General features: G+C 39.8%; 1 protein-coding gene across 3 annotated transcripts in view; it reads left to right on the top strand.

The window, feature by feature from the left end:
• Nucleotides 1-15,302, top strand: part of ADCYAP1 (adenylate cyclase activating polypeptide 1) — a 74,306-nt gene that overhangs the window by 18,860 nt on the left and 40,144 nt on the right. For 2 of the 3 annotated variants that reach the window (XM_025931406.2, XM_086682569.1), the window contains exon 2: nt 14,046-14,106. The exons of the other annotated variant lie outside the window; for it this stretch is intronic. The gene's annotated coding sequence lies outside the window, so the exon portion shown is untranslated. The remainder of the gene's footprint in view (nt 1-14,045; nt 14,107-15,302) is intronic. 3 annotated transcript variants of the gene reach the window in all.

Raw genomic sequence — 15,302 nt, 5'->3', positions numbered from 1 at the left:
GCTTGTGACATCTGATGAGACAGAGAGAATGAGAGACAGAGAAAGGAAGAACGTGAAAAAAGATTTGTTGAAATTGTGTTTATCTGTTTTTCCAGGGTCTTTAAGTTATTTTATTGTGTTATAGGAGACAATCAGAAAATAATGTTCTTGGGGCACCTGGGTGGCTCAGTTGGTTAAGCATCTGACTTTGGCTCCGGTCATGATCTCATGGTTCGTGAGTTTGAGCCCTGCATTGGGCTTTGTGCTGACAGCTCAGAGCCTGGAGCCTGCTTCAGATTCTGTTTCTCTCTGCCACTCTGCCTCCCCACCTTCAAATATAAACAAACATTAAAAAAAAAAAGAAAAGAAAACATTCTTGACTGTGTGTGTGTGTGTGTGTGTGTGTGTGTGTGTGTGTATAATCATAGATCCCTTAGAAATATCTTTGTAAGAATAACTAAATAGTGTTAGGCTAATCTGTGTTTTACTGATTTCTAGGGCTGCTTTAATTGATCTGGCAGGTGTCCCTTTTCTCACCGTTCAGTGTCTATAAAATTGATGTTTGATGGAGGAAAACTTTCTTTTCAGATGCGGAAGGCTGATACTTCAGTCAAAGTATACAAATGTCCAGGCTCTCATACTTATTAAAATAATTATCCACTACATTATTCAATGTGTCTATATAAGCATCACTGTGAGATGCTAGAGTCCAATTCACTTTATGGAAGAATTTATGTGCCTTATTCTATTTGGAAGTGAGACCTCATACTATATGTCTTTGCTTTATTGTTTCGGTTACCAGAAAACTCAAGGCCAAATGCAGACTCAACTATACCACTTAATTCTTTCCAGATGATAAGTATACATATTGTCCTTAAAATATTACGTTTTAAATTTTAATCATCACCTTGTGTTTTAATATTTTGTAAACTCCCTAAAACACCCCCTCCCACTTAATTTTTTTGGCAATGGGCATAAAATTTCTCCACAGATTACTTGGTAACTGTCCAGGGTCAGAAACACCTTAAAGTTGGTGGTATCTGGCTTTTACCACCCCAATATAGTGATCGATTTTACAATTACTAATAGTAGGACAATCAGACATTATGTGCTTCCTGATATATGCAATATGATGTGCTTATCACCACTTATCAAAAACGTTAGCTTGAATGTAATCAAGTCTTTATGTCTTCCGGTTCCTGAAAATAGAAGGAATAGAGAAATAGGTTAAGAAACAAAGTCAGATGTAGGATGTGGGAGATTGTACAATACAATTGGCCAGGTCTCTTAAAAAACTAAGTTTCATGAAAATAGGAGGTAGAGTGTCTTCTAAATTAAAAGAGATGGGAACAGGCACAGAAACTAGATCAACAGTCATTATGGATGGGCTTGTAAAATAGTACAGCCACTTTGGAAAACAGTTTACAAGCTAAATGTACATTTACTATGTGATCCCCCGCAGTTCTTCACCTAGGTATTCACCCAAGAGAAAATATATATTCACACAAGGACTTGTATATGAATGTTTGTTGCAGCATTATTTGTGAATGTCCCAAACTGGAAACAATCCAGATGTTCATCAAATGGCAAAAGGATAAACAAGATGTGATATATGCATACAATGGGATATTCCTCAGCCATAAAAAAGGAAGAAACTATTGCTATATGTTATAACACAGATGAACATCAAAAACATTATGCTAAATAAAAGAAGCCAGATGCAAAAGACTGCGCATTGTACTATTCCATAGATATGAAATGTTTAGAAAAAGCAAATACATAAAGATAGTAAGTAGGTTAGTGGTTGTCAGGAGCCGAGGGTAGAAACAGACATTATAATGGTCATCAGGGATCTTTTTGGCGTAAAAAAAAGTGTTCTAAAACTGGATTGTGGTGATGGGTGCCCAACTCCGTACATTTACTAAAAATCATTGTATTGTACACTTAAAATGAAAATTTAAGTATAGAAATTACACCTCAATAAAACTGATTTTAAAAAGGATATGGCTGAAGTGATGTTGTGTGGTCCTAGGCCCCCAGAGACCTTGCAGATTTCACCTTCCCCTACTGAAACCTTCCCTGAGACTGTCACGGAAGAGAACTGAGGTGCCCAGCCAACAGCCAGCACCAGCCACTGTACCTGGGAATGAGGCCACCTTGAATTTTTCAGCCCAGCCGAGGAGCAAGTGTAAGGGGGACCAGCAGAGGAAAAACCCAGCTGATCCGTGAATCATAAGACATAATAGTTTTATGGTAGTAACATATAGAGATACAATTAAATAAAAATATATGGGTCAAGCAATATGGCAAAGTGTTAACAATTGTATTTACATGGTGGCTATATGATGATTTATTGTGCTATTTCTACTATGTGTTTGAAAAATTTTAAACAAAAAGTTAAAATTGGCACATAGGAGAAAGCACACCCAAATAAGAAGATAGGCATTTTGGGTGGTTATAGGTGTCTCCCTCAGTTGATGTCTGCACTTCCACCCATGCAATTCTTGGAATTTGAGATACGTCCCGAATGAGTAGCCACTGAGTGGGGAGCACAAGGGATTCTAATCAGAGGAAAAAGCAGATGCAGAGAGATAGAAACAGGACAGGGCATGGTTCAGTTGGGGCTTACTCATTTATTCAACAAAAATTACTAGCAGTGTACTTGGCACTGATAAGGGTACTGGGGATTCATTCAGTAGTGAACAAATTGGCTAAAATTCCTGCCTAATCAGAGCTTACATTCTAGCGAAGGAAGACAAATAATAATTAACAAACAATTGGATGGTATATATGGAATATTCAGTTAATCAGGAGTGGATCCAGGTTTTGTGAGGTTATACACACTTGGAACATGCATCACCAAAATAAAAAAAAGAAAGGATCTTTTGTGGGAAATTTTACAAAGATATGACCATGTGACTACACTTCTGGAAGCCTTCCAGTGAGGGGTTATGGTCCTGATGCTTCATCAGCTTGTAATGTAAATCTGCCCCAGAGTTCTTTGGATTTCCCCAGAAGAACCGGGATGAAGATTTGAATGTTAATGGTGGATATGGGAATATCCAGGCAATACCGGTAATGGATGGGAATGTGAGAGAGAGAAGAAAAATAAGTCAATGAATGTGCTCACTCCTACCCAGGGAACTAGGAAAAAGGTCACTTACTTGCTCCCAATCTCCTTGCTCACTTGAAGGGCAAGGAGACTGGAGTGTAGTTGTGTACACTATCTCCTGTCGGGCACTGGTTGACACATGTTCCTGGGGGCATTATTTCTGGGGCACTTCTGGCCTATAGGGAGCAGAATGGGTGCCAGCAGTTAGAAATGGGACTGCGAGCACGACCGGAGTACGAATATTAAGAGGGAGATGTGGGTTTTGCCTTGAGGGCAATACCATTGTTCACACTTAACACCACTCTGATCCATTTATGCCCTGCATTAGGTTCATGGCAACCTGTCACCAATTCTGCGTTGGCCAGTCACATTTTCTAAAAAATACTATTGTAACAAGATTGTTGGAAATTCATGCTTTCTCTGCTCTAGTTGGTCCCCAAACTGCAACTAATATTCACTATCTCCCTCATCTGCCATCAGTCTAGACTTCCCCTATCCTTGGCTCATCTTTCTACTGGTCTAGGTTGCTTGCCCAGTGGGAAACCCAAATCCTTCCTTGGGGAGGTCTGAGCCTTTAATTCTTGTGTCCTTGCCAAGTGCAGTTGCTGTGTATGGAAATGACAAGTGGTGGCCTGGTGGATCCCTAAGTTCCAGACATATTCTTCCCTGCCTCAATTATGCAGCAGCAATCTTAGTTCCTCACAATATCTGGGTCACTAACCTCCGCCAGTGTAGTAGCTCTGCCCTGCTTTCCAATCTACACCATGAGAAACCAAAAATGGCAGTCAGAGCTTTCGCTTCAGTAGAACCGTTGCTTAACCTCTTGGTGAAGTGGACCTTGGTCAAAGAGAGCCTAAAATTGCAGGGACAGGAACTGCTTCCACTGTTTGTTTTCAAGACCTGTGTGCTTTACCTAACAGAGACCTAATACCACATCTTGGCCAGTTCAAAGTGATTTTATCCTTTCAATGTGGATAGAGAGGAAATACTGCAAAGGCCCAGGCAGAGAAAAACAGATGTTTTAAAAGGAACAAAGCATGGGCTTAGACTTTTTTGAATCCCAGAAGAAAATAGATAGATATCAACAATACTTGAGAAAAGTGTACAGTTGGGGAATTTAGGCTGGCCAGATTTTTGGTTTTTTGGGAAAATTAAAGGAAGGTGTTATCATGTGCGCTAAAGCCCTGACAAAATACTTGTATGGAAACGAAAATTGTTTGGACATATAACCAAGGTCATCAACAGTTAACCAATATTTAAAATTTAAGAATTTGAGAGATCATGGGGGGGCCTGGGTGGCTCAGTCAGTTAAGCATCCAACCCTTGATTTTGGCTCATGTCATGATCTCACCGTTTGTGGGATCAAGCCTCATGTCAGGGTCAGTGCTGAGTGTGGAGCCTGCTTAGGATTCTCTCCCTCTCTCTGTCCCTCCCCCACGTGCATGCTCTCTCTCTCTTTCTATCTCTCTCAAAAATAAACTTTAAAAAAAAAAATTGAGAGATCATGCCGTAAAGGACTGGTAATAAACATTAAAACCACTTAAACTTAAACTACAAAACCAAATGCAAACTTTATTGGAAACATTGAGGAAGACCTAAATTAATGGAGAAATAGATAACATTGAGAGAGGAAAGCCTGTGTATTTATCCCACTTACTTATTGACTCTTCTGATGATGGCCACTGAATTCATTTTCCTATCACAAATAAGATCAAAATGAATATTCTTGTATTCTTCTTCCTAGGCACAAAGGCTAGAGTTTCTCTTTAATATGTACTCTAAAGTGGAACTCCTGATTAGAAAGATGGTCTTTATATTAAAAAAAATTTTAAACATTTATTCACTTTTTGAGAGACAGAGAGAGACAGTGCAAGCGGGGGAAAGACAGAGAGAGAGGGAGACACAGAATCCAAAGCAGGCTCTAGGCTCCGAGTTGTCAGCGCAGAGCCTGACGTGGGGCTTGAACTCACAAGTTGTGAGATCATGACCTGAGCAGAAGTCAGACACTTAACCAACTGAGCCACCCAGCCACCCCTTGAAAGATGTTCTTGTTTTCAATTTAATGAGATGTTTCTAAATCATTTTTCAAAGGGGTTGTACAAATTATCCTTCCACCAGCAGGACATGAAAGTCCTTATTGCTTCACATTCTTGCCAATACTTAAGACTTTATTGTTGTTGAAATTTATAAGAGTACTAGTGAGACTGAGCACTCTTTCATATGTTTACTGGCTATTTGACTTTCCCTGTCTGCTAACTGCCTGTTCACATCTTCTGTTCATTTTTCTGTTGGGTTATTTGTCTTTGCTTTTGTTTTTGATAACAGGGTTTCTGAATACATTCTAGATACTAACCATTGGTAATTTATATGGATTGCAGACTTCTGCCTGTCTATGGTGTGTCATTTGATTTTATTTATGCTATCCTTTTGGGCATTTGTTTTGTAGTGTTTGAGCCTTGGGGCATCCACTGGAGGTGTCTGGGTAGTAAAGATCTGGGGATTTTTAGCAGGATGCTGAATGATGTACATGAATGTGGTTCGACTCTTATGCATTTAAATCCTTTGGGTAAGTCATTACTCCTTCTGTCTCATTTTTCTTATTTGTAAAGTGGGCATATTGATAGCACATGTCTCATAGGGTTGTTGTAAAGATTGAATGAGTGTATTTTTTCTATTTCTGCATAAATTATCATAAATTTAGCAGCTCAAAACAACACAAACTTATTATCTTACAGTTTCTGTGGGTGAGGAACTGAGTCTGTTTTACTCTCACACGACCACCACACTCAAAGCACTTCTGACACCAGATATATGGGGCTTTTCCCCCACCAAGCAATTTTCTGTGACACTAGCTCTGTGTCCTACAATTTAACTCAAATCTGACACCATGTACCTAGAGACAACATCAGATCCCACAGGTTAAGGGCTCAGTCCTACGAGACTGCCCCCAACCTCACTTCAGATGCCAATTGCAAAAGTCTATGTTGCCACCTGTGCTTCTGACCCATAAGCTACAAATTTAAGGTTCCCATGACCCCCCCTCTTTGAATCTGATTAATTTAATAGAGTGGTGCACAGAACTCAGGAAAACAGTTTACTTAATGTTGACCAGCTTATTATAAAAGGATATGATAAAGGATACAGATGAAAATCCAGATGGAAAAGATGCATAGAGCAGGGTATGTAGGAAGGGCACAGAATTTCCGTACTTTCTGAGGGCACCACTCTGAGGGCACCACCCCCATTCTTTATATATTCACCAACCTAAAAGCTCGCAGAACCCTGTATTTTGGGATTTTTATGGAGGTTCCATCATGTAGGCATAAATCATTACCTTCGTTTCTAGCCCCACTCCCCTCTCTAGAGTGGGGCTGAAAATTCTAAGCTGCTAATCATGGTTTGTCCTTCTCGTGACCAGCCCTCAGCCAGGATCCCCAAAACAGTCACCTCATTAGAACAGAAGACACTTCTATTACCTAGAAGACACTTCTATTACCTAGACACTTCTATTACAAGGGATTTAGGAACTCTGTTCCTGAGGTCAAAGACCAAATATTAGAACAAAAGATGTTCCTAGTGCTGTCATCACTTACAAAGTCACAAAGGATTTAGGAGCTCTGTGTGAGGAACCAGAGACAGACATCAATATATACGTTTTCTATTATCTCACAGGGTTCCAAGCACGTTTTTGCTGGGTCCTATGCTCTCATAAAGCTGAAATCAGGATTTTTGCCAGCGTTTTGATCTCCCCTGGATTTGGGGTCTTCTAAGCTCATTGGTTGTTGGCAGAATTCAGTTTCTTAAGGTTGTAGGACACTTTCTTGCTGTTGACCACTGGGCAGCCTTCTCATATCCTAGAAGCTGCCTGCCTTCCCTGCCATAGTCCTCTCCCCAGCATGGCAGTTTGCCCCTCTGTGAGGCTCTCATCTTCCAAATTTCTTCCTTCAGGAAGGGCCCAGTGACTTAAAAAAATTTTTTTAAATGTTTTTTCTTGAGGGAGGGAGGGAGGGAGGGAGAGAGAGAGAGAGAGAGAGGGAGCAGGGAAGGGGCAGAGAAAGAATCCAAAGCAGGCTCCTCACTGTCAGCCTGACATGGGGTCGAACCCACAAATCATGAGATCATGACCTGAGCTGAAGTCAGACACTCACTCAACCAACTGAGCCACCAAGGCACCCCAGGAACCAGTGACTTTTAAGACCTCATAGGATTAGGCTAGACCCACCCAGGATGATTTCCCTTTTGATTAACTCAAAGTACACTGATGAGGGGCTTTTATTACATCTGCAAAATCCCTTCTGCCATGTGATGTAATATAATCACCAGTTACAAGTCACACTCATACTCAGTGGGGAAGAGATTGTAGAGTGTGTACAATAGGGGGCAGGAACCTTGGGGTCATCTTAGAATTCCACCTAGCATAACATTCCTACTCACTGTTCAACCTGCAACAGATTTTTGGTCAATTCCATAAATATTTGTATTATAGAACTTGAGGAATTTCATATTGGAGTTTTTTAAAAGTAAGCTCTACATCCAACATGGCACTTGAACTCATGACCCCCAGATCAAGGGTTGCATGCCAGCCAGTCGTCCCTTGTATTAGACTCTCTTATCTGTTACCCCCTGTGCCCTTTGGGAAAAGGCAGTCTTGAACAGAATGGAGGGCAGGAGTAAAAGTATTTGGAAAGGCCCCCTGCCTGAAGTCACAGAGGATAAGGACAAAGCCAAGAAGCTCTGTGTTTTCTTTTCAGGTTAGAACCAATAGCTAGAGCCAAAGACATGTTTGTGTCTGACATTTGATTGCCCTATTCATTGCACAGTTGAATAACTTTTCATTAGGTTTCCTCAAAAATGAATATGCCTTCATTCTCTTTAGGGTCTTTAGCAAATTAGATTTCTGAGTTATTTTATAAAAATTTAACTCTGTTATTTTTAATGATGACTGGAAGAAGGAAGAGAAATCATCATTCATAGAATTTTTAGTGGGGAAAATAATAACTTTAGTATTCTTTAGGGGGAGCATTTTTGGGTGAAAGTTACCCATATGGTCCCCATGATTATTATTACTTCAAATATGAACCTGAGTGAAACGAAAAATTTGCTGATTTTTGTGTTTGAGATTCATGTACCCAAGGCACAGGGAGTGTTCAATTTATTTGTAATACAATAAATTATGCATTAGATTAACATTTTTGGTGATTCATTTTCTCACTTATTAATTTAATGAATATAATTTTTCAAAGTGAGGCTTAATATTGTGAGTAATACAGGCCTATCCTCCTGGGTTAAGTGAGAATACCTTCATTTTCATAACTTACAGCATTATCCCTTGTATAGAGAGGTTGAACCAAATGCCATGCTTGCTGCATTTGCCTGTATGAGGATGGTTTGTTTAAGAGGAAACATTTTGTGTTTGGCTGAAACTAACCATTTGGAAAAAAATCTCAGGAAACTTTGCGGACTGAATTGTTTTCATGGTTCTAAGAATTTATAAATAAACTAACAGTGACAATGAAAAGAAATGGTTATAAAGATTATTACTTAATATAAAAGAATATGAACTTGGGGCGCCTGGGTGGCGCAGTTGGTTAAGCGTCCGACTTCAGCCAGGTCACGATCTCGCGGTCCGTGAGTTCGAGCCCCGCGTCGGGCTCTGGGCTGATGGCTCAGAGCCTGGAGCCTGTTTCCGATTCTGTGTCTCCCTCTCTCTCTGCCCCTCCCCTGTTCATGCTGTGTCTCTCTCTGTCCCAAAAATAAATAAACGTTGAAAAAAAAAAAAAAGAATATGAACTAGTGTCATCAAGAACTTAGAAACCAGTTTTGAGGGGCGCCTGGGTGGCGCAGTCGGTTGGGCGTCCGACTTCAGCCAGGTCACGATCTCGCGGTCCGTGGGTTCGTGCCCCGCGTCGGGCTCTGGGCTGATGGCTCGGAGCCTGGAGCCTGTTTCCGATTCTGTGTCTCCCTCTCTCTCTGCCCCTCCCCCGTTCATGCTCTGTCTCTCTCTGTCCCAAAAAAATGAATAAACGTTAAGAAAAAAAACCTCCCTTGGACTAAAAAAAAAAAAAAGAAACCAGTTTTGATGATACATATGGTGTATATTAGGTAATAAAACTATGTTCTATCTTTCATGTCAGTATCTATGAGGATCAAGCTAACTGAGCAGCAATGAGTATGGAGCACACCTAGCTCACAGTGAATCTGTGATCACTGGCATTTATGCAAAATAAAATTCATCAATAAGCTTTAAAAGAAAGAAAACATAATCAACATTGGATGCTATCGTATAATAAGATACTCTATGTACATGTTGGAAATGCAGTTATTTAGTAGAGTTCCATTGTAAAAATCATACAGAATTCATTTCTGGGGGGTGGGTTAAACATAATTTAAGTAGGTTTCCCTTCAGTGTATCAATCATATGTGGATATTTCCAGGTGGAATGAATTTTTTGGAAATTTTGGAAAACAAAGTTGGTTTGTTCTAGTTCTGGGTAGTCCTACCTCTATCAGGTTGCTCTTCACTGCTACCAGATCTTGGCACCTGGCTGGCTCATTTGGTAGAGCATGCAACTCTTACTCTTGGCGCTGTGAGTTTGAGCCCCATGTTGGGCATAGAGATTAAAAAATAAGGGCAACTGCAGCCAGAGCTTCTCATTTTTAAAGATGTTTTGATATGTGTATATGCTGAGAAATGATAACTTTGGTTAATACCAATCACTTCACATAGTAAAAAATTTTTTTTCCAGTGATGAAACTTTTAACATTTACTCTCTTAACAACTTTCAAATATGCAATACAGGATTGTTAACTATATTCACCATGCTGTATGTTACTTCCCCAGAACTTATTTATCTTATAACTTAAAGGTTGTACCTTTTGACTACCTTCACCCATTTCATTCGTCCCTCACGCCCTGCTTTTGGCAACCATCAATCTGTTCTTTGAATCTTTCTGTTTTGTTTTTTTTTTAATTCCATATATAAGTGAGATCATATGGTATTTGTCTTTTTCTGATCTATTTCACTTAGCGCAGTGCTCTCAATATTGTTGCAAGTAGCAGGAATTCCTTCTTTTTATGCCTAAATAATATTCCATTTTCTTTGTCCATTCATCTGTTGATGGACACTTAGGTTTCTTCCATGTCTTGTCTATTAAAAATAATGCTACAATGAACATGGGGGTGCAGATATCTTTTCAAGCTAGTGATTTTGTTCCTTTGGATATATACCCAGATGTGTAATTGCTGGATCATATGGTAGTTCTATTTTTAATTTTTTGGGGAACCTCCATATTTTTTTTCACAGTGGCTGCACTAACTTACATTCCCACCAATAGTGCACAAGTGTTCCCTTTTCTCCACATCTTTGCCAATATTTGTTTCTTGTGTTTTTGATAATAGCCACTCAACAGATGTGAGGTGTTTTCTCATTGTGGTTTTGATTTGCATTTCTCAGATGATTAGAGAAAATTACATTTTCATGTACCTGTGGGCCACTTGGATGTCTTCTCAGATCTCTCTCTCTCTTAAAAATGAATAGCCTTTTAAAAAGAGAGAAAAAAAGAGAAAGGGAGACACAGAATCCAAAGCAGGTTCCAGGTTCTGAGCTGTCAGCGCAGAGCCTGATGCAGGGCTCAAACTCATGAATTTGAAGATCATGATTTGAGCTGAAGTTGGACACTTAACTGACTGAGCCACTCAGGCACCCTCAGATCTCATTTTTAAAAGAAGCAGGAATTGAGCTCTGTTTTGTATGAGATCTTCTAATTTTTAAATGTTGGCTCAATTTTTGTGAAGGTACCTTTTGGCCCAAAGGAGGAAACCTGTGTGTGGCCCATAGGAGAGAGAGATCTGTGTGGGGCATTGATATTGATGTGAGACAGAAAGAGGACAGGTTCAGGACCATTGTGCTCATCACTTGCCTGGCCTTTTAGGGAAACCTCTCCATCTTCTGGACCTTAGCTTCCATTTATGCAAGAAAGGATTGGCACATTCCTGGTACTGGGACAGGCATGTGGTGGGGGTGGGGTGGTCAAAAGGTACAGACTTCCAGGTGTAAGCTAGATAAGTATTAGAGGGGCACCTGGGTGGCTCAGTTGGTTAAGCATCTGACTCTTGGTTTCCACTCAGGTCATGACCTCCTGGTTCGTGAGTTTGAGCCCCACATCAGGCTTTGTGCTGACAGTGTGGAGCCTGCTTGGGATTCTCTCTCTCCCTCTCTCTCTGCCCCTCCCCTACTCACTCTCTTGCTCTCCCTCAAAATAAATAAATTAATTAAAAAAAATTTTTTTTTTCTTTTTTTTTTTTTTTTAATTTTTTTTTTTTTTCAACGTTTATTTATTTTTGGGACAGAGAGAGAGCATGAACGGGGGAGGGGCAGAGAGAGAGGGAGACACAGAATCGGAAACAGGCTCCAGGCTCTGAGCCATCAGCCCAGAGCCCGACGCGGGGCTCGAACCCACGGACCGCGAGATCGTGACCTGGCTGAAGTCGGACGCTTAACCGACTGCGCCACCCAGGCGCCCCAAAAAAATTTTTTTAAAGATAAATAAGTACTAGGGATGTAATGCACAACATGATGTGTGTAGTTAACACTACTGTATGGTATATTTGAAAGTTGTTGAGAGTAGATCTAAAGACTTCATCCCAAAATCAAAACTATTTTTCTTCTTCTTTTTTTGTATCTATATGACATGGTGAATGTTAACTGAATTTCTTATGGTAATCATTTCACAGTTTATACAAGTCATTATGCTATAAGCCTTAAACTTATATAGTGCTATATGCCAATTATATCTCAATAAAACTGGGGGGAAAGGAGGTGATCAGATGATATGTTCTCTAAAGATCCCTCCTCTGAAACTCTTAACATACTTTTTCTATTTTGTACCAGCAACATACTGTGTTTCTTTGAAGAATCGTCCATTACAACATGAAATTCATACATTACTTGATTTCTCATTTATTTTTCATATACTCATTAGGTTCCCATAGATATTCTCAGAGAAGTAGCATGCTCCAGGTCAGCAGTAACTTGTTACTCTTTTGTTTTGACATTATAGGCTTTTTAGGGATTAACTTCTTAATTTATAGCCCAAGAAATAAAGTCCATCTACTATATACAAAGGGAATTGGCATCATAATTATTTTCTCTCTTCTTTTCATTCTGTGTGGCATTACTTTTGGGGCCATGATAGGAAGCAGAAAATGAAATAAAAGGTAGACGTATTTAGTGAATCTTAGCTTTTCAGGCAGTCAGTCTAGTTTATCCTGTTCCAGTTTCTACTTCACTTTTAACAGTGTAGAAATTCTAAAAATTCTAGCACTAGATGTAGTAATTCCAGTTTTGTAGGCTAGGCTGCAGAATTGGGTTTTTATTAAGATTGGTCTCCTAGATTCCTGGAATTATTTTTTAACAATCTGGGCTTGTTATGCCATCTCAAAGTGTTGTACCATTTTTAAAAACAACACTCATGTATAAGAAAAACAATAAGAAACAGGCAACCTCATTGTAAAATCCTATTCACCATCCCTAACCATTTGTCAAGGTCTCTCTACATATTTGTTGTGAAAAGGTATCCTTAGCAACCAAGATGGTTGGCTTTTCATATAAAAGAGACCCCAGACCATTCTTCTAACATCTAAAGATTCAACTTCCCCACAATAACAAGCACACAGATGGCGAGACGTGACAGCAAAGCACGTGGGCCAGAGCACTTGAATAAAAAGTGGATGTGCTCTAGGCCACACACACGGTGATTTCCCTTCTCAGCACTCTTTTTATCTTTCATCAAGTCTCTCTGAGCAAGGCTGCCCTACAAAAAGAAATCCGGCATTTCATTATGGCACTTGGGAAAACTAAGAGAATATAAAAATCCTCCTGGAGCATTTTTAAAATGAAGAATGAAAGAGAGTCATCTGAAGTTCCACTTGGAAGTGAAATGTATATTCTTACAAATTGTCCTTATTGAAAAAAGAATGATAACAAAAAGAATGATTAGTCCCTAAGATGGTCATATTAGGGCATACAGTAAAACCTTGGTTTGCAAGCATAATATGTTGCTGAAACATGCTTGTGATCCAAAGTACTCATATATCAAAGCCAATTTCAAGAACCATCGGCTCTGGGCACCTGGATGGCTCAGTTGATTGAGCATCCAACTTCGGCTCAGGTCATGATCTCATGGTTCGCAGTTCATGAGTTTGAGTCCTATATTGGGTTCTGTTGCTGACAGCTTAGAGCCTGGAGCCTGCTTGGGATTCTGTATCTCTGTCTCTCACTGCCCATCCCTTGCTCATGCTCTCTCAAATAACAAAAATAAAAACAAACAAACAAAAAAAACACCCCAAAACAAAACAAAAAAACACCCATTGGCTCAGTTATGGTCATGTGACATTTGGTGTCACATACTACTCATATGGTGAGACATTGCTCGTTTATCAACTTAAAATTTATTAGAAATGTTTGCTTGTCTTGGGGAGTACTTGCAGAATAAGTTACTTGCAATCCAACGTTTTACTGTACTTGAGAAATAATAACATGGAGGTTGTTTTCTCATTTTTACCCTGAAATTGGTGAATTGTTCAATTAAAGGGAGTTCCTCTGCTTCTAAAATGGTCCTTCTAGGGGAGCCTGGGTGGCGCAGTCGGTTAAGCGTCCGACTTCAGCCAGGTCACGATCTCGCGGTCCGTGAGTTCGAGCCCCGCGTCGGGCTCTGGGCTGATGGCTCAGAGCCTGGAGCCTGTTTCCGATTCTGTGTCTCCCTCTCTCTCTGCCCCTCCCCCGTTCATGCTCTGTCTCTCTCTGTCCCAAAAATAAATAAAAAACGTTGAATAAAATTAAAAAAAAAAAATGGTCCTTCTTTTCATAAACTAGGTTGGGGAGATTTTCAGAAAGAAGCTTTCATTTTCAAATTTTTTTGGAGATACTAAATGCCCTTTTCCTTTTCTTCTGCAGGAAATTGCAGTGCATGTCTCAATTCAAAACCATGAAAGAAGAATGGGCTTCCTGAGTACAGGTGGTCAGAGCTATCTGCTAACGTGAATAAGAAAAATGGGAGGGGGACATCAACGATAAAAATCAAGCCCTTCCTTTTTTGGCTCTCATGTTTTGGGTAGTCATTTCCTGCTTCTAACTTGATTCTCTTCACTTCTGTTTAACTGCAGAAATGTTTCCTAGAATTGGTTGTTCACACTTAGAAATCTCTGTACTGACAACTTATAGATTTTTTTTTTCACCTTCTTGTGTGTGGCTGACGGACTATTAAGTGACATTTACAATTCAGGCAATCCTTTGTGTTTCTGACCTGCCAGTTTCTACGCGAAATAAGGACGAGCAGCTTGGAGAGTCTCAGTCTGAACAAGGCTATTTGAGCTCAGAGGGAACAATGTTCCCTCATGAGATGTAGGAATAAAGAATTAGCTCAGGGTGTGCAAGGGAACATTTCAGACTTTCTCCTCTTGTAGAATTCAGATCTGGTTTTATAGTTGTCCAGTTTCTAAAAACCCAAGGTCACTTTTGACATGAGTCATCTGGACATAATCAAATAATTGTGGGCAGTTGTGTGAAGGGGTCACACACACAGGGAAAGGGGGAGAGCCTCCTATTGCTGTAGGGTTGCTTGTACCCATGGTTTCTGTTTTTTAAACCCAGACAGGACTTGGTGGGTTTCTTTCTTATTAATGAGTCCCCCTTAAGATACTCACTCAAGAAGTTCTATTATTTTATGGTCTGAAATGATCACATTCACTCTTACATAAATTAAGTAAAAGCTTGTTACAAGCTACCTTATGGTCTTCCTTGGGGGGAAATCACCCCTTAAGAGAATGGCAGACTTCTTTCATGTGGACTAGAATGCACGCACTACCCAGCAGATAAAGCATTAAAGCACAGAAGTTTGGCTGTCAACATGGGATCTACCATTTTGTCTTCCATCAAAAGAACATGAGCCCAAGTAAACACGCAACCCAAGAACACATGCTCTCAAGTTCAAAGTCAGCATGCTATTAATAGTCAAATAAACCTAGAAAAAAAAATCGAATTTTTTTTCTCCTTCCTGACTGTATCCAAAGATAATCACATGCCTCCTTGGCTCAAGATGCCAATTTTGGTAAATACATAAATGTAATATGTTTCTATTTCATTTTTGTGCTCTTTTTTTCTGTCATATTGAGGGTTTCTGTGAAATGGTGCACTTCAAATTGCTTCTGTCAG

This window comes from Puma concolor, chromosome D3, assembly GCF_028749965.1.
Source record: "Puma concolor isolate L17-30 chromosome D3, mPumCon1.1.hap2, whole genome shotgun sequence".
Taxonomy (NCBI): domain Eukaryota; kingdom Metazoa; phylum Chordata; class Mammalia; order Carnivora; family Felidae; genus Puma; species Puma concolor.
The sequence above is the reverse complement of the archived record's forward strand: the minus strand, read 5'-3'. Positions and strand labels throughout refer to the sequence as shown.